Source organism: Caloenas nicobarica, chromosome 1 (assembly GCF_036013445.1).
Source record: "Caloenas nicobarica isolate bCalNic1 chromosome 1, bCalNic1.hap1, whole genome shotgun sequence".
NCBI classification, from domain to species: domain Eukaryota; kingdom Metazoa; phylum Chordata; class Aves; order Columbiformes; family Columbidae; genus Caloenas; species Caloenas nicobarica.
In genome coordinates this window covers 6,589,909-6,608,725 of record NC_088245.1, presented here as the reverse complement: position 1 = coordinate 6,608,725, position 18,817 = coordinate 6,589,909, and the positions used below count along the sequence as shown (strand labels likewise).

The following is an 18,817-nucleotide window of genomic DNA, read 5'->3' as shown; positions in this document are numbered from 1 at the left end:
TGAGCAGCCAACTTTCTAGGAACATTCAAGGAAGAAAAGCCTGAGTAGGGCACCTGATACAACTCTCATCCTCAGGGACAAAAAGTTTTAAGCAGGAAATGGTAATTTGATTCCTGGCTGACTTTTCTTGAAAGAAAAACCAAAGAATAATGTTGTATCGATCGCAATCCTTCTGTGGCTTGTATGACACTTGGTGACTTAAGGAAATCAAATCATCTAATGGTAGTTGACTTGAAACTGCCCTACAAGTGCAGTTCAAATCTGGAAACTTTGGTGGCTAACTTCGTACTGGGTAAGGAAAATTCTGAGAAGCTTCACTAACCATCATGCAATTCGTATGTTGCTTGAAATCACTTCTTTTTATTGTTTGATATTTGCAAAGTACCAACAGTGTTCTGCACCAGCAGGTAAAGGCATGAAGAAAAGTTTCTTGTCACAAAGAGATTGCCATTTAGATATACTGTGTACTGACAAAGGAGAGTGTAATGGGAAGCGAAGAGTGAGCAGAGTAATTGAATGATGCATTTAAGCATACATTTTGTTATCTCTGTGGGGTTTTATGTTTGTTTTCTTCTTGACTTATTGAATTTGGTGTTCATACTTTTCAATCATTCATTAGCTAAACAGTTCTCTTGTGGTTTGCCTAGATTAGGAGCCAAGGACTGGGACAAGCTAAAACTAGGAAAATGGTGAGTATTTCGTTAAGCGGAGGCAGCTCACATCACTTCTGGAACACCTCTTGCTACTTACTCATTAGCATTTACCAGAGAACTGCCTGATGGAGGCTATACTCCACAGAATTAGTTTATTCTTAACACCAGTCAGTGAAGCCTTTGCAGACAAGACGGTTTGCTGCAGACGTTGCAAGTTGTCCAGCCAAAACTCAGGCAACCAAATCACTGGGATTTGGAACATAAAAATAATTAACTTGACAGATCATAGAAAAAGGTTGATTTTTTTTTTTGCATCTGGCAGTCCATTAGAAGTTATTCGGTGAGACGGCATAATGGAAAGGATTTATGGAAGGATTTTTTTTTTCTTCCCCATAAAGAGTCAGAGGAGAAGTTGATACAAACCATTTCACGCGACTTTAGATCTCTTCAGAGAGGGTGTCCACACCTGAACCACTAACTCAGATTCCCTGTGTAGTAATGCCTGTTTTTCCCCATTGAGTAAGAAGAAATCCATACAACCTATTTTAAATAGCTACCTTGGGAAAAGTTGTTTGGAAAAGTACCTGCTTTTCTCTAGTGGCCATAAAGAAAGCATTGAATGGCCAGCCCAGATGAGGACACCTGCAGAGTGTGCAGATACCAAAAACGTTTTGTTTAGGATTCATCTAATATTTCAATCAATGCTCCATGGGGAACAAAAATCAGCAAATGTTACAAGCCTAACAAATGCCAAATCTGCAAAGATCCTTTCCAGTGGAGGTATCTATCTCTTCATCAGTAAGTATCCACTAAGAATCTTGTGATGACAGGTTATCCAAAATTAGAAATGTTAAGAAAGCAGGTAAAATTAAGCACACATCAAACATTTAGAAAGTTCTGATAATTTGAAGTGGGTAAATTTACAGGAAGACTCTATGTGAAGCTATCCTCATTTAAAGGAAGCTAACAATAAAAGTGGAGAGCTCAAGCATGCAGAGCTGAGATGACGTGTCTGTTTCCCAGCTAGGTCAAGAAAATATTTAGGTAATTTTATCCCATTTTCTCACAACAACATAAGCAAGGCAAGCAAAGACTGGTTGTTGTATGGCACTTTTCTTCAATATGAAATGCAGAAAAAAAAATCTATTAGGAAATCTTAGAGGGATATCCTTAATTAGTTGATAAAGTTGTGCTTGTGACTATGGATATTATAATCTCTTGGGGCAATAATGACATCTCCCTGTGTGCTTGTCCCTTACTGGGAATAAAAATATTCCAACCCGCCAGCCTGACTCTAGTTGATTTTCACCACCCTATTGCTGGAATATTATTGCTAATGAAAATAAAATCTAAATTCTAAAAATAAAACCACAGTGTACATTCAAGTTGTCCAAAAGCAGACTGAGATCTTGTTAGTCGATATTATTCCTTCCTGTTGGAGCAGAATTCTGAATAATTCTTAATGTCCCTAGAAATGTCAGCTCAGGTTCAGTTCTGACTTTTAAACACTGGTGTTGCCTAAGTTACCTTTTCACATTACATTCAAGATGCAAAAAGTTTTCAGGACAGTACAGGTGATTTAGATACAGCTTAAAATGGAAGACAATTATGTCACCTACATTTATATTCAATACTGATGTAAACCACAGTATATAACATTTCCAGATACTACATACAAATCTGTCCGGACATTTGGTGGACTCTCTTGGCCATACTTTCTTTCAGGGGCCAATTACAACCAGCAAGGTGATTTTCATCTTACACAAAGAGGTCCACAGCTAGTGCATTAGACTGTATAAATGGAAGAACATTTTTTTTTAAAAAAATTCTTATATATTCTTATATTTAGATTTAGGAAAAACCGTGTCCTTCCAACTATCCTTGCAAAATTTTATTTCAGCTACATACAGAAGTAAGTTAGAAACCACAGCTATGAGAACATGCTTATCCAATGGGTTTAAGCCCTCTTCTTGGAGAATCAGTTTAATTAAGTGTGGGGGATTTTTTAATCTCATTTCATAACACTTTGTGTTTTATGAAGAGGAAAAAAATAACTTGCAAAACAAGTATCCCACATTCTGAAAGATCTCATTGGAACATATGGTCTTACCCTTCCAAAATTATGAGTTCTCTTGACACAGGCTGTGACAATCAAGTTGCATATGAAGTACTTCTGTATTATAATTACTCAGTTATGCCAGGCTTTTCAAGAAAACTTTTCCAGAAGTTCCTGTCACTCAATTTTGAATGTGCATTCAGAGATTTGAAGCTTTAATGAGCCTTGATCGAGTTAAGTAAAGGCCCCACCCAGCGTGTGAAGACAATCTCTGCTAGCTATGCTGAGTGTCTTGGCAGTAATTAGCCACAGGCAACGAATATCGAGTCTCAGGCTACTTCCAGCGAACTCACAAAGCTTCAAACTAGAAACAGAGTGTCCCATGAAAATGGCATCAACACACTCTCATCTCCCGGGAACAGATGGATCCATCACATAATGCTTTGTGAAATGAGAAACGAGCCAGGCTGGAAGTGTGGTACCATATCACAAACTCTGCTTGCATTTCCTCAGCACCTTCCTATAAAAAGACTCGTTATTGACATTATGCTATTATATTTCATGGGGGTCAGCTGATAGTCTCTTAACTTAATAATGAAGTGCATTTGGCTGGTATATTAGATGGTGTCCATGCGGCTTGCATTTTAAATCTCAGTCTAATTTAGTCTGGATGGAATTTGCATCTCTTCCAGATCAATTCTGCAAACTCCATATTTTAAAGAGCTGTGCCCAGTCACTTTTCAGTGAAGTGTGCAGTTTCTGATTTTGTCAGCTCTCTCTTTGCCAGTTCTTTTCTAAAATCCAAAGCTTCCTCTCCCAAGGATGCACAGTAAAACTAAATTTACAGTGATAAGATCCGACAGCTCACTTCAGCACAGCAAACAGAACTACATAAAGCCTATACATCACCCTAGTGAAAGGCAAATACAGTTTAGGGCTGGGCATATTCAGAACATGCCTCTTTTCATAGACTATTCCCTGGCCCATGGACTTTAGCTGCAGAAAATGGCAAAATCATCAGTCACCCACCCGACACCATTGCAGCAAGGTGGATCCACAGATGGAAGCTCTTCATGGGTCTGCAGCCTCCAAACCTCCCGCTCCACAGGATGCAAGTAGATCCTCTGAACACACCAAGCAGATTAGCACAGAAATAATTCCAGCCTGTGGCCAGATATTTTTTCTGGGGATCTGCCAGACTTTCCACTCAGCCAATCCATTTTTAAAGACGATGCCTTATTAGCGCCTTACAGTTCTTGAATTACTTTGCTGAGTCTTTCTAATGAGACGGCAATCTGTCCAAGGGTATTAAGAGAAGTAAATGATAGGTCTTTACTTTCTGATTTGATTACACAGGTGTATTCAAAGGTTGGGGGATGACAGCAGACTGGAACACAGGAAATCTTACGCTGAGCTGTTGTAAGCTACAATACATGCATGAACAGCCTTGCAAATACTGGCTTTTTTGGCTTTTCAGAGAATGATGATATTTTCTTCTACTTCCCCTAACAGGTAACAACCACAGTACACTCACCTTTCCGTTTGAGTGAAACCAAGTATAACCTTCAGCCAGACATTATAGAACTTTCTGTATTCATACCCAGTTTAAATGAACTCAAAACATCTGCATCAGCTCTTTTTCTCCCATTGAGATTTTACTGAACTTTAATTAAATCGGTTCAGCAAGGTGCAATTTTTAAAGGCATTTTTCTAGTTCTGCTTCCCAACATGCAAGGAATATCAAGAAATGACAGTCACTCCTGGAAAGATAATGAAGTATATTTTTCTAGCTCAAATGTATTAATTAACATCTAATGCTCAAAACCACAAAACACATTCTCAATTTACTATAGTCTTTAATCCATCAGCCTAACTGGTGTGGTTTGCCAAATGGTATCACACAGTGGGACATGTACATCACTTCTGTTCCCGCCCCCGCCATGTGTTATTTCAACAAAATGAGAATTGTAACCCCAGTCTCATTGAAATGATGGCAAAGACCACAGTGAAGCTTTTCCCCTGTAACTTTACCTGTCTCCAACATGGACTTTTCCATGGGAACCTGTTGCGTAGGTGTCCTTCAAGTCAGCAGTGAAAATAGGCAGAAATGATTCATCTCACTCCAATATGGATCTGTAAAGGACTGTGGGATGAATCCCTTCACCTGAGAGGGTGGGGAACCTTTTCAAAGCCAAATGGGAATAACACAAACACCAGCAATGAGTCATGCAAGTGGGGAACCACATGGAAACTCAACATGTCTCCAATGGAAATGAGGCAGAGGCAGTTTGGATTTTCACTTTCCTACTAAAAAGTTTAGATTTCTATTTAAATTTTTTGTTAGATGCATTTCCCAACCTTTTTTTTTTTTTTTTTTCCTGTTACACCTCCCATAGACATACATAGTCAGAAACCTCCATTCATGGATGCTCTGCAAAGAAAAAAAACAAAACATCTTCAATGGCAACTATTTTTTGTAAGGCATAACTAAAAGTATACACTGAAACAGAGAAACTTCTACTAGAAGAGCATGGACAGGACCATTTCACCTCTCCTGTACAGTTTGGGCTGATTTGATCTGGACAGCTTCAAGATCTGGGTCCCACCTGCATGGGTGCACTTTGGTCATACCCAAGAGGCATTGTAGCTAAAGCAGCACAGCCTGCCTGAGTTGTTGCTGGTTGAAGGGATGGTTGGGAGCCACACAAGAGCATCCTGGCCCTCCAACAGCCTCCCGGAGGCATAGCACACAGCTAGGTTCCTTCAACCTATGGATACAGTGATTTGTGAAAAAAGACCATAAAAATAATTCCTGCGTTCCTAGCTGGCACTTTTCCTCTGCCATCAAAAGTGCATTCAACATGCAAAAATTTATTTCTACTTATTTTTTGCTTTTCAGCATAAAACTATGCCTTTCCTGAACTCAAGCACTTCCCCAGCCTTAGTAAACTCCTGCCAGCTGAACACTATCACATGCCTGCTTCTCGTTTCACCCTGATCACGGGAATGCAAGTCACAGGTTATAGTATTAATCCACGCAACCTCTGCCCAAATCTACGACATCCACACAAGCTCTGGAAGAAAGAAACCACTTCAAAGCAGAGAAAAATCTCTGTGCCACATCCCTTTGATGACCTCCAGCAATCCAGCAACATTTAGATGATAACGTACTGCATGCAGTCACAGAAGAACATACTTTAAATAGTAGTCTCGTTGTAAATTTGTAAACATAGCTAAGAAGCAATAATACCTCCCTTCATGCTTACTTTTGGAACAGCTGCTGTCACTGTTGCAGACCATCTGCAGATAGGAAGGTAGGTTAGCAAACATCTCCAAAATCCCTATGCTTAATGAGTAAGGAGTGACAATCCAAACCAGACCTGCAGGAAGGGATGTTGTTGCTTCTATGTTCCCACACTTCTACCTCTTAGGACTAGTTTCAAGTTTTTGTTGATGAATTGGACCTGGGTTGGCTGAAACTGAACCACTAAAGTCAACGTTGTTGAGAACTGCCCTGCCACTTGAAAAAGCATTTCCATAAGCACTAGAGGGATGTAGTATAGCTCAACTACTCTCTCTTTATTCTTTAAAATACGTTTGGTTTTATTTTTAAGTCTAAAGATCAGTCATCTGCTCCATCTGATCATAGCTCTCAGAAGATCTGAATTCACTGCTTGGCTTACTACTGAGCTTTCCTGAGTTTGGAAACAGAGTTCACCCTCTGGGTTTTGATGCAGGGCAAGACATCCTGATGGTTTCATGGGGAATTTGGCACAGACGAGCTCAAGGAAAGGAAAGGGCTGGGATGCGTAGAAAAGTGCTTGTTGTATGGGCAGCAGGAGGCAGCTTCGTGTGTAGGAGGTGAGAGAAGGCAGCACGCTGGGAGTGGGAGAAGGCTACAAAGAAAGTCAGCTCTGAGAGAGGGGAGTGAGGAACATAAGGAATATCACAGTGTGTGGGCTGAGATGAGAACAGAGATGTAGGTTTTTAGAGAACTTTAAAACAATTATAGGTTTTTACCATGGGAGGTTCTGTTTGACTAGATCAGAGCACTTGCTTCCTTGTTACGTGCCTGGAATTGAAGCTTTCTTTGAAAAAGCTTGCTAACACTATTCCATACTTTCAATTAACATTTTATTTAAATGCTTTAGGATAGTTTCTAGATATGTTAAAGACTTACTGATGAAATCTTGAATATAATTTCCATATCTAAGTCACATTTGCATTCAATAACAAGACAGCTTTCCAGTATGGAGCATGCCATCAACAGCCCCCTTTACTATTAGCATCTTGCTGAATTTCCCTAGCTACAGCACTCACTTCAAATTCAAAAGGCTACAGATTTAGTTGAAAGAAAGGAGACAGTGGTATCATCGGTGATCAGGTATCTTTTCCAAATTTTAGCCTGATGCGTTGCAGACTACCATATCAATGTGTGTACATCATTCAGCTACCACTTGGATATATCTTCAGGAGTTTTACAAGAGACACAAGACTATTATTTAATATTCTTTTCTGTTTGAAAGAAGGGGAGAAATGGCTTATACCCTTCCAACAAATAAAGCACAGAGTGCCAGTATCTTTCCACAGCACGTCTACATGCTTCCCTGGGGGATTTTTCATTATAAAATCACATCTCAGTTATCAAGTCTCAGCACCATATACCACATATGGGATATGTGATAAGAGCGCCTCCCAACCCCCCCCCCCCCTCTTTTTTTTTTTTTTTTCAATCAGGAAATACCAGTAAGAGAGTCTGGTGGTTGGAGAAGATTTTTTTTTTTTATGAAAGCACATTTTGAGAATTTTTGAAAGTAAGGAAGACTAAAAAACATGGTGAGAGAAGCAGAAGATGACTGATGCATCACACGCCTGAGCGCAGCAGCCCACTGGTGAACCTTGCAAAGGCAGTACTGGGTGCAGAAAAATCACACGCAACTGCCTCTAGTTACTCTGACAAGTTATCACACAGGAAGACTAATAGCAAATATGTGCTTGGTGGAGGTTTTGGGGTTTTAATTTTGTTTGTGTGTCTTTTTGCTTTGGACAGTTTGATTTTTCTTATATTAGACTTGATGCTTCACCATAAGATTTACAGAGAACCTAAATCTTATAAGCCTCCAGAAGGTCAGAAGAACACAAGGGGTGAGGGTGAAGGAAAAAAAGGATGTGGGGCTTTTCCTTATTTATTGGTAATCCTTATTTCCTTATTTATTGTTTTTGCAAAATCTAGCCATAATTCTTTAAAGCTGTGCCTTGTCTCACAGAATGAAGCTAATCCAAAGTTGAATTTACAAAAGGAAACATGTTATTGGCTCATTCAAAGAAAGCATCACAGCTGAAAATTAAAAAAAAAACCCCAGATATCTGTATGTCTTGAAAAGGCAGAATATCAGAAGTTACAGAAGTCCTAAAATCCATAGAAAGCAAGGTATAAGCATCTTCTTATTGCTGTGAAAAGAGGTTTGGCTAGGGACTGGGAAGGTTTTCCTGTAGATATTTCTTTCCATAGCTGCCTCTTCTTGACTTTGCCAGTCTGCCTTTCAGCACTAGGTAATAATCCGATGAACCACTGACTTCTGCTGAACAGCAACTCTTATGCTGCTGTAAAGATAGACAGCTCCTGCGACACATTTTCTATTATCCAGCACCCACTACCAAGGCCCCACAGCACTCCACAAGTTAATGAAATATCACCTACTTAAGATCAAAATTTGAAAACCTGCATTAGAATAACAAGCCAAACTTGGCTGCCAGATTTTCAACATCTGCCTGAGCTCTGAATTTTTTCAAATGGGTGAATATCTAAAAATGTCTTATGTCTCTGGCACTGTAAGACAAATTCACGATGGGAGTTTATTTCCCATTTATGTTACATTATCTGATGGAGCTGCTGAAGAAAGTCAATCACTCACATGGCAAAATGGAAGGCAGAAGAAATGAGGTAGAGTCTCTCACTGCCTTGCTCTGACTATATAGCACTACAAGAAAGTATAGCTGACAAAATTTTGCTCAGTCCTTAAAGTAACTTTTTATTTATTTATTTTTTAATCACCTCACGTACTTGCCATTCATCAGACTCACTGTTTTTATGGCAAAACTTCAAGCAATCAATCCAAACTCTTTGCATTAAGTCCAAGAGGTTCAGAGACTGGAGAAGTACTGGGGTTGTGGCATGAGTTCATGCATAGCTCAGCCAAATCAATCCTTTAAACCACATCACTCTTTTTCACCTTACAGCTTTTGAAATAGAGATATAAGTTGCTGCTTTAACTGAAGGTTTTTCTTATATGATTTTTTTGCCCATTTCTGCATATGCAGTGTTATCTTGAGGGATACTGCATTTTTTTTCTTGCTCCAGCTACTGAACTGTTATTTCCACAGGCATTCTCCATAACAGAAAGGAAAAACATCACCACTGCATCACTTCTGTAAGAGAAAGCTAACATGAAATGCCGGTTAAAAGTTTCTGCTACTGCACACTCATAGCGGATTGAATACTTGCACTGCAAGCAGGAGGCAGCTGTCAAACACAGCTTTGGACACAGTTGTGCAGCTTGTCTAAAGTACAGGTCACACGGGGGGAATCAAAGTACCTTTTTTCTGAATTTTTAGATCAGCCGGAACATTTACAAGTTGTATGTCAAGTTTCTTTTGTCGCCACCTTTTTCCTCGTCCTTCCACCATTCAGCACACAGCCCATGCTTTGGTTGCACAAGTTTCTGCTGATGCCAGGGCTGGTGGCTGCACCGAGCCCGGAGCTCCTCTGGGGTCAGAGGCGCAATATCTATTCTGTTATTAGAGAAATTACCCAGTGCAATTTCACAGTTCAGCAAAACAGACTTATTGCTTGTATGCACTGTGTGCGCATGCCTTAACAAGCACTTAAAGTTTTTCTGCTTCTGTTCCTTCATGGAAACATCCGTCTTTAACATCTTTAGAAATGCTAGCAGCATGGTTTCTTTTTCTACTTAACTTTACTAAGGAATTACTACCTTGCATGTAATAAGATTTCTAAAGGACTGGACTTTCCATCTCTGCTATAAATTCAGAAACAAAAAAGTGAACCCCATGCTTTAGATAAAACCTGAAGAAAGTAACAGGTGTTTTTTTAGTAACATGGTTACTTTTATTATTACATTCTGAATATTCAGTGTTAGCAGCAACCATCTCTTTTTGTGAATGCCTTTCCAGATTGAATTGCTTTATCCAAATTTTGTATGTCTGTTTCTTCAGGGGCAGGACTAGGGAAAAGCAATACTATTTCTGCAATATTTTATTTTATTTACTTTCGATGAAAATGAGAAGGTCTTTTTTACAGCTGCACAGCCTGTAATGTCAGCTCCAAGCAATGAGCTAAAAAAAAAAAATAAAAAACCAAAAACCAAACTATAGTCACTTTGCAGGTTTAAAAAAAGAAAAAAAGAATAAAGAGAAAGAATAAATCGATTCATGTTGTCACAGCCTATCTAGAGTCATATTGTCCCCAGCCATTGATATAGAATGAGAACATCTGGGGATTCAATTACTCATGACATGAATAATAATATTTCGTTTCTGTTAAATAAAACTTTTCAGTTGCAGGAACTTCTGCTTACTTCACCATATGATCCTGCAATGAAAGCTTCCGGCGACTGAGACATGGCAAGCCACAGTCTCTTTGGCACCCATGAGCATACTGGTGCAGGTGCATCTGTGCCCCCAACGGAAAACCTTAATAAAGAAAATAATTTTTGAACGTCTAGTTCAAAGTTGGGCTCCAAGTCCCAGCAGATTTCCTAAATGTCATGCCACCTTTTAGGAACTTGAATTAATAGCCTGATTCAGAAAAGTGAACTTGCCTTTTGAACTAAAGTCAATGGCACCTGCGGTTGGCCAATACTTTTGATTAAACTAAACCATATATCTAAATGGTATTAGATGTCATTTAGGCCCTTATTTTAGGCTTCCACTTCATGATTCTCCGTTCATGTTTCAAGAGGTCAACACCAAAACCAAGTTTCTATGTGTATATTCTCCTTTCTTAACCAAGTAGAGCTGTCTATAGACTTAGTGACAAAGACGGGATCAAATCAGATGATATTCATTTTACAGCAACGAGTAAGCAGCAATACTCATGCTAAAATTGCACTTTATGCAATCACTTTGATATCAGCAGGACTATTCTCCACAATTAAGCACGTGAACCATTGTGAGATGAGTATCTAAAAGTTCAGAAGCAAAAGAATCAGAAAGGGCTGAAAGTCAGTTCTCTATTTTTTTGGTTTTGCATGTGTTAGGTGAAGCCTGGTATCTTGTTTTCCCTCCTCCTTTCTCCATGGATATTCATTAAGGTTAGATTATGGCAAAAGACATGATTTCCATCCACTGTACAACATCATGACTTTGCTGAGGCTTAAATGTTCCCTGCAGAAAATGGTTTGAAAGCTCTAAAAATTCCAAGGGTCTGAATGAATAATATTTTCCATTATAGCCCAGCTAAGAGAAGTGCCACGCCGGCACTTTGCTGTTGTAGAAGTGCTGCGTAGGGCACAACTTGCAAAATACATTGGGAAAACGTACACAGAAAGTGGGGTAGGTCCTCAGTGGCTCCAAACAGGCAAATCATCATCGCTAATCAGAGAGTTACAGCACTGCTATAAGGCACTGATCTGAACACTGATCTGACTTTGGGCCTCACAGTTGTCTTCTGCTGACCACAGAAAAACTTTCAGGGCTCCCTGCTTCTAATGGCAACGCGTAGACGAGAAAACTTGCATCGTCTCACAGGAGGAATCTCAAGTCAGCACCCTCATAAAATAAAAAACAGCCACCAATTACTGCTTGCAGGTCTCGTGTCTGGCTTTATGTAATGTTATTTAGTCCCACTGTGATCATTGCCTTTTAAAAATGTGTAACATTTATGAACTCCAGTAAAAATGTTTTTAATATAATGTAGATGAAGTATAAACTGTTAACCTTGAACACCAGGGAATGTGTTAGGTTCTTGGGGGTTTTTTAACCTCTTTAAATAATTTACTAAGAGCTGTTGAAGACTTGCTTGTATTTCGTAGCAAATCTTTTGGAATCATTAAAATAGTTGCAATTTTTGTAAGTGTTAGAATAGCTATTATTTCATAATTAAGAGTGATGGTCAGAAGGCAGACAACATTGAAGCGAGCACTAAACCTGAGTCTCTGCTGTCCTAGGAGTTCTAGTGTGGGTTTCCTGACACTGTCCCATCGATGTATCTTACCGCAGTTTTTCTGGGACCAATGGTAAGCATGACACACAAAAAAAACCCCCTGTATATCAGAAGTTCATTTCTAACTATTAATATTTATAAAGCTTATGCTAGAATACTCTGTATTATATTACAATATACATATCATAACACACAATACGTCTTGCCTATGCTGTAGCAAAGATACAAAGAGAAAGCTTCTCAACTCTGCCATGTTAACAAAGCTCTCCTTGACCTCAGTTGCTGGTCTCTTTCTCTAGAAGCACGTGTGCATACATGTCTTTTTCCTCCCTCCTCAAATGCATATTTTACATCGGAAGTTATTCCCACAAGTTTCATTCTTTGCACTGACTTTCTAAGGAACATTGCTTTGATGATCTTAAGTGCTAAAACAACACTGAAACAAAGGACACACACAAATTACTACCTTGGAGCACAGGTATTTCAACTGAGCTGGGAAACAAAGTGTGTAGGGTAAAAAAGGCTTTGTATTTAAAGGTGGTTTCCTTTGCTGTTTCATAAACTAGAATGGCCTCTCAAAATCCACCTCTAATGGTCCCTTTATCTTCATTCAAACTGCTGTTCAAATACTCATTTTTTGAACAAAACCACGAAATGCCATTCCTGTGTCAGTCAAAAGTTATCCTCAGACCACTGTAAATTTAACTTAAATCAGTAAAATATTGCAGCACTATTAAGTGGAACAGATAATGAACCTAAATAACTGCTCAATCTTATTAGTGTAGCCCTCATATACTTTCCGTTTTTCTTCAAGCCCTGCTGCTTAGCATTCAGACTGCCTGATTTAAGACTAAAATTAGATTATAGGAATGCGTGCATTTTACAAGAGGTCTTTTATTTGTTCCATAAAGTATTTAGCACTCTTTAGGCACTGTATAAATAAAAATAATCACGATCCTGGAATTCACCTTCAGGAATGGAAATTATCTGAGTCCTTTCATTTCTGCTGCACGTTATCCTCATTGGGCACCTTTGGATGGCAATGCTTTGTAAGAGAAGTTAAAAAGATGCTTGGAAGTCTGTTAAAGGTGAATAATAGGAGAAAAAAAAAAAAGAGGAGAATATGTCTATAGTTCTAGAGTTTACAATAGGAAATAAAAATAAAAGCCCTACCAGACTTTTAAGATAAATGTCTGCTGTCAAATTCATTAGCGTTTGTGAGAGGTGTTAACAATTGCTGGTGAAAAAATGGTTGTGGGTTCAAAACCCAGGCCACTGCGTAAAATCACAGACAATAATTTTAAGATTCAAATGCTATGTGTAATTAGGAGCTGTTTCAACACTGCGAGCTGTGATTTTGGCGAACTTCTCACTCTGAGAAGAGTTACTGCCTTCTGGGTCAGAGCCATATCAAGTCCAACTGTCATTTTTGTCTGACTTTCCCCCCTCCTTCCCAGGGTCTATATTTAGGACTTAAGTACCAAATATTGAAAGGTTTTTTTGAGGTTAAGGATGCTAATGTCCTCAAAACTCCAGTAGGCATCGGCTGATGTCACTTGGCACTTTTAACACTTATAAAACACAGGCTGCTAGAACTCACCTTAAATTATAGAAATCATCAGGTGAAACGTCTAGTCTATGCTATTCCCCCAGGCTTTACTGTCAGGCAGTGAAGAAAGAAAAACAATTCCCCAAGGAATTTCTCATCATTTCTCCCCTGGTTCATTAGGTTGAGGACTTCTGTGATGGCTAAATGTAGGCAATGTGAATCCTGCCATTGGTATCTTGGTAATTTTTGAATGCAATTCATCAGTAAGCACATATGGGTAATCACCTCTGTGCTCCTTAGGTTCCTCTTAAGATTTTAAAAACATCTCTTCAGAAAGGGATCAGATTGCACATAAGTGTGTTTTAAGATTAACAGTAGCTGTAAAAAACATATTTCAAAATGGATGTAAAAAATCCCCCCAAAATGCTGACAGCTACTAGAAGGAATAAGTCCATCTCACATTTTAATTATATTGAAGCTTTACTTAGAAAAAAAAAAAAAAAAAAATCAGGATAGTGAAGAGACAACTTATGTATTATTTCCTCAGAAACCCAGATTCACTTACAATAACATCAAACCCATTACTATCCCAATAATTACTGTAATTTACACTACGGAACCTCAGAAAGACCAAACAACATCAGGGCATTCCTATACAGCACATACAATGGGTAATAGGCAGTCCTGCTTACAGTACAGAAAAACAGCTCAAAGGTTAGATGAAAGAAAATATTATTTAGAAATAAGCATCTGAGACACAGAAAAGGTCAAACAAGATTATTTTTTTAAGCGATTAGTTAAATTAAAGTCTCAATTTAAAATAATGATTTTCTTCAGAAAATGGCAGGCATCCAAATTATGGAAAACCTGCTCTTTACGACAGCTGACTTGAGAACATTTAAATATCGAGGTCTGGAATCTTTTTATTTTCCTTTTAATGATGTGGTTTCAGAAAAATTACAAGATGATATCATTTCCAGAGACTCTGGTTAGCTGCGTATAGTTTGACATTCAAGAGATTTTGATGTTATCAGCTACCATTGCCTGCCACCTGGGATGAACAACATTTTCTTGACCTATTATTTATATGCCTCTAAATGAAAGTGAGTTTTGAGAAGGGATTTGGAGGTGGCAAGGAGAACTTCTCAGTTAGAAGAGAGGGTCACAAATGGAATATGCCCAATCCCTGCTTTATTTAAGGGAAAATAAAACTTCAGTAAATATTTTACCAAGGAAAGGAAAATTGTGGAGTAGATTGTCAGAGACACACGTATGATGTAGGTGGATGGGTGTTCAAGCCAGACATGACTGGCAAAGCAGCATCAGTGATGTGAGAGGACATCCACGGTATACGAAATATGCGGGCGGAAAGGTATAACTGTTTTCTCAGAGAGAGAAATTGTTTGGTAGAAGACCTCAACTGGAAGTGAACCAGAAGAACAAACACAGGAGCTAATCCCAGCTCCCACTGCCCCAGCAAAACCAGTGAAGACAGCAATGGAGATGTCAAGTAGGTCTTTAGTCCATGCCCCTATTACTGTCAGGAAAAAATCCTTTTCATTTTATAGTAATTAAAATGCTCATAGATGTTTTATTAACTCTCTACAGAGCCACATGGATTTTATAATTCATCCACACACTTACAAGTAGTTACTTGGGTTAGGCTGTCAAGACAGAAATGATTCAAAACGTTGTGTACTTAGCTTCTTGGAAGACATATCATTCCCTAACACAATGGTATCAGAAAGACTGCTGACAGTTAGTGATCAAGAGATTTCATTTTGCTTGTCATATGGTGGGTTGTCAATTCTTCTTTTCCCTTTGGATAAAAGCTTCATTGCATTAGATTTAAATAATGGTGAAGTTGCAGGTTAACATTTTTCGAAAGTACCAAAGTGACTTCAGTACTTAAATTCTATTTTCAAAATGCTGTAGACATTCCAGAACATAAGTCTCTACAGTAAATGGAACTGAGACATTATTACAGAAATTTATGGAAAGGTGGAGAATAAAACCCCAACTCAGTCAGAAGGGCTTAAAATTTGTAACCTACTCCAGACCACTAGTTTAAAATATATAAAATTTGCAAATTATTACAATTCTAAGAAAAGCTACAGATTTAAATTTCCATTCTGAAGATACTTGATTGTTTTCACATCAATATATCCATGCTGTTATGTTTTATTGCATATTTCTTCCTAGACATCTAAAAAACCTTCTAAATGATGGCCTTTACCTCAAAACACAAGTTTTCCTGAACTATGTTGAAGATTTATGGAGGGGCTACACAGATCTTTCTACAATTTTTTCTATGAAAAATAACTATGCAAATTATTCCCTTGAATTTATTTGACAGTAAATAAGAATGGCTTCGAGGAGGAAGTGACCATTTAAACTTTAGTACCCCACCAAGTGAAATGTAAAATTGAGCCACTACACAAAAGTCAAAAAGTAACCTAAATTTTCCTTCTGTTATCATTACTAACCTAGTATTAAGCAAATAAATAATCCATGTGGTTAATCTATATTTAAAATATTTGTTCTTCTTTAAAGTAACTTTCACAGAAACAAACAGAAGTGGCTAGAGACTGAAACCATTCCTTTGATATTGAAGCTGAGTATTTTCTCATTTAAGCTCCAAATATCATCTGTTTTGCCCACGGGGCTTCGCACTGTTCTGAGCACTCCACCTCGCTAATTTACCATCCTCTCGACCGCTTAGATGTTGGTCTATGAAAGGGGTGGTTACAGGCTTAGGTACCACGAGATTTTAGGAGCTTATCTTCATTCATTAATTGTTTTGTATCATGCTTAAAATGGTGGATTTCTCAGGTTAAGCTACATTTCTTCTAGTACTTTTAGTTTGGTTGGTTATCACAGGTACCGTCTATGTAATGTTGAGAGCAAATACGGTTTGAAATAGGACTGCCATAGCAGCTATAGAGCATCTAAAAGGAAAAAAAAAATAGGCCAGACCGTCATTAAACTTTAAAGTATGCCTTTGCTACACTCTTGGAAAGATCCAAATAGGGTATTCAAATCTCTAGAGATCACCAGTATAATTTCTTTATCATGTTCCATTTAAAATTTAATTATGTAGTCTACAACAAGAAGTATCTGAGTACTCTAAATAGGTCATGCAATGAACAACTTAATATTATTATAAAGTTTTCCTTGTGAAGATCTGTTCTTTGATGTGCTGTTGCACACAGAAAGCCTTTCTTCAAAAAAACAATATACATTTATAGATATAAGAATGTCATTTAATATAAAAATTGTAAAGCTTCTTTATCATATTTTAAGTTTAAATTTTCAATTCCTTCTCTAGCCTGAGCTTTCCAAAATCATCAGAAATAACTGGTAAATTAGAACTGGCACAATATAGTAGTGCTGAATATTTTTATATCTTTCTACAGGCAAAGTTAATCTATTAGGTTTCCTTCTAAATGACGTGCACCAATTCAGATTTTTCTACTTTAACCTATCAGTCATACATATTCTTCAGTGGCACAATGTAGGGTAATTTCTTCTTCCTCTTAAATATAATCATTAGAGATCAGTCAGCAGTATTTGTTGGAAAATGACTACATTAAAAAGTCACCGTTTATCAAGACACTTTTTTATGTTTGCTTTTTTAAAAATGCATGCAAGTAACCTCTCTTGGTTACTATAGAAGCAGAGAAGATATGAAAAATATAATATTATTTTCCATAACTTCTTACTATTTACAGGGCTTTCTGGGAATAAACCCCTAATTTCTCTTCTTTAATTCAACTATGTAAAATTCAGAAGGGTTTTTTGGGAAACTTTTTTACCTATTCATTTTTTTTTTTTTTTAAATGACAACAAAAAATTAGTGCTACCAGTGCCTGAAACCTTCTGACAGTCAGACAAAATGTTCCAAGTACAGACACATCTGCTCACACATCGCTTGCAAAGAAAACCCTTTCACCAGGTTTACAAATGCTTGAAAAGAATTTGATCAGTCCTGGCTACAAATATATCCATGAGAAAAGGCATTGTGTTTGCCTGCACAAATGAGGATTAGACTTCTAGCATTATAGAGGGCACAGTGACTATGGGAAAGTGGTTATTAGTTTCATCATTTCAAGGTGCTACACCTAAAATTTTATTTGCTATAAAGTAGTTACAGGGTGAAGGTGGAAGAAGATGTGGTGTTGGTGGGGAAATTAGACTGTTTCACAGTTATGAATTAATAATAGCAAAAGGGTTCACCTGAAGTTTGAAAGTGGAACAAAAATATTAGATGAATACATCACCACTTAAGATTAAGAACCCCGAGGAACTGCTTGTTTAGAGAAATGCAGGAACAGGTGAATCCCCAAGAAGGCTGGAGGACTAGAGAGCCTGCACACAGCTGTATATGTTTGTTTTAAATCCAGACAAGATCATTGGTTTTAATATTTATAACACAATTACAATGCCTTGTGCACATTGTATAATCTGATTTTTACTTGTGACATCTTGCCACAGTTGAAGTTAAAGCCTTGTGGTAATAATTCAGAAAACACATTTAGGCAATCATTAATGGCAAGTATGAAACTGGATGTTTATTCAAGCACCTGTATCTCTCATTTTAACTTTAAATTAAAGTGGAATTCATTTCTGCAGTACAAGGACTTCATGTTTCCAGTATATTAGTCATATAATACCCAACCAATTAGGGGAATGCAATAAAATTGGAAATATTTTAGCACTAAAACCAGTGAAAGATACAGCTAAGCAGTGTTATTCCTAATCATGGAGTTTTTGTACGTATAAAGAATTGTAATTCCTTTGCAATGAAGATGACTAAAATCTTTTATGTGTCAGGCAGGCCTGATCGCTGGTCAGCACTTGAAGCACTTGGGTAAATTTCACCAGCATGTTTGCTTCCACAACTGGGGATATCAAGTGACGGCAAGTCGTAGGAAGAAAGGTATCTATTAAGTGAACATCTAATGTAAATTACACAAGTTTGTACCTACAAAACAAGGTGATACACTGCAAAGGGAAAAACAAAAACAAAAACATCCCACACAGTGAAAAATCTACATTTTTACCACTTTATAACACAGCCAAGCCAACCGATACGCACCACATGCACCATAAAGAATGATAGACATTTTTTCTCTGCCTCAGAAGCAGAAATAACTTGTATGTATTACCATGGCTAAAGAAAACAGATTTTTTTTTTTTGTTGAAATATCCTTTCAACATTATATATTGTATGAACTACAACACTGGTATTAATCAGAGGACAACAAACCCCCAAACCACAATCTCAGTGAAAACCTCTGCACCTTGAAGAACAAAACTGGCGGCAGAAGATGCAAGAGGACTGAGAGCACCTTTTTCTTTGCTCACCAGACATC

The 18,817-nt window shown here is 37.8% G+C and overlaps 1 protein-coding gene across 4 annotated transcripts in view; it reads right to left on the bottom strand.

Moving 5' to 3' along the window:
* The window catches only part of CELF2 (CUGBP Elav-like family member 2), a 374,192-nt gene that overhangs the window by 286,962 nt on the left and 68,413 nt on the right, over window positions 1-18,817 (bottom strand). The window lies entirely within an intron of this gene.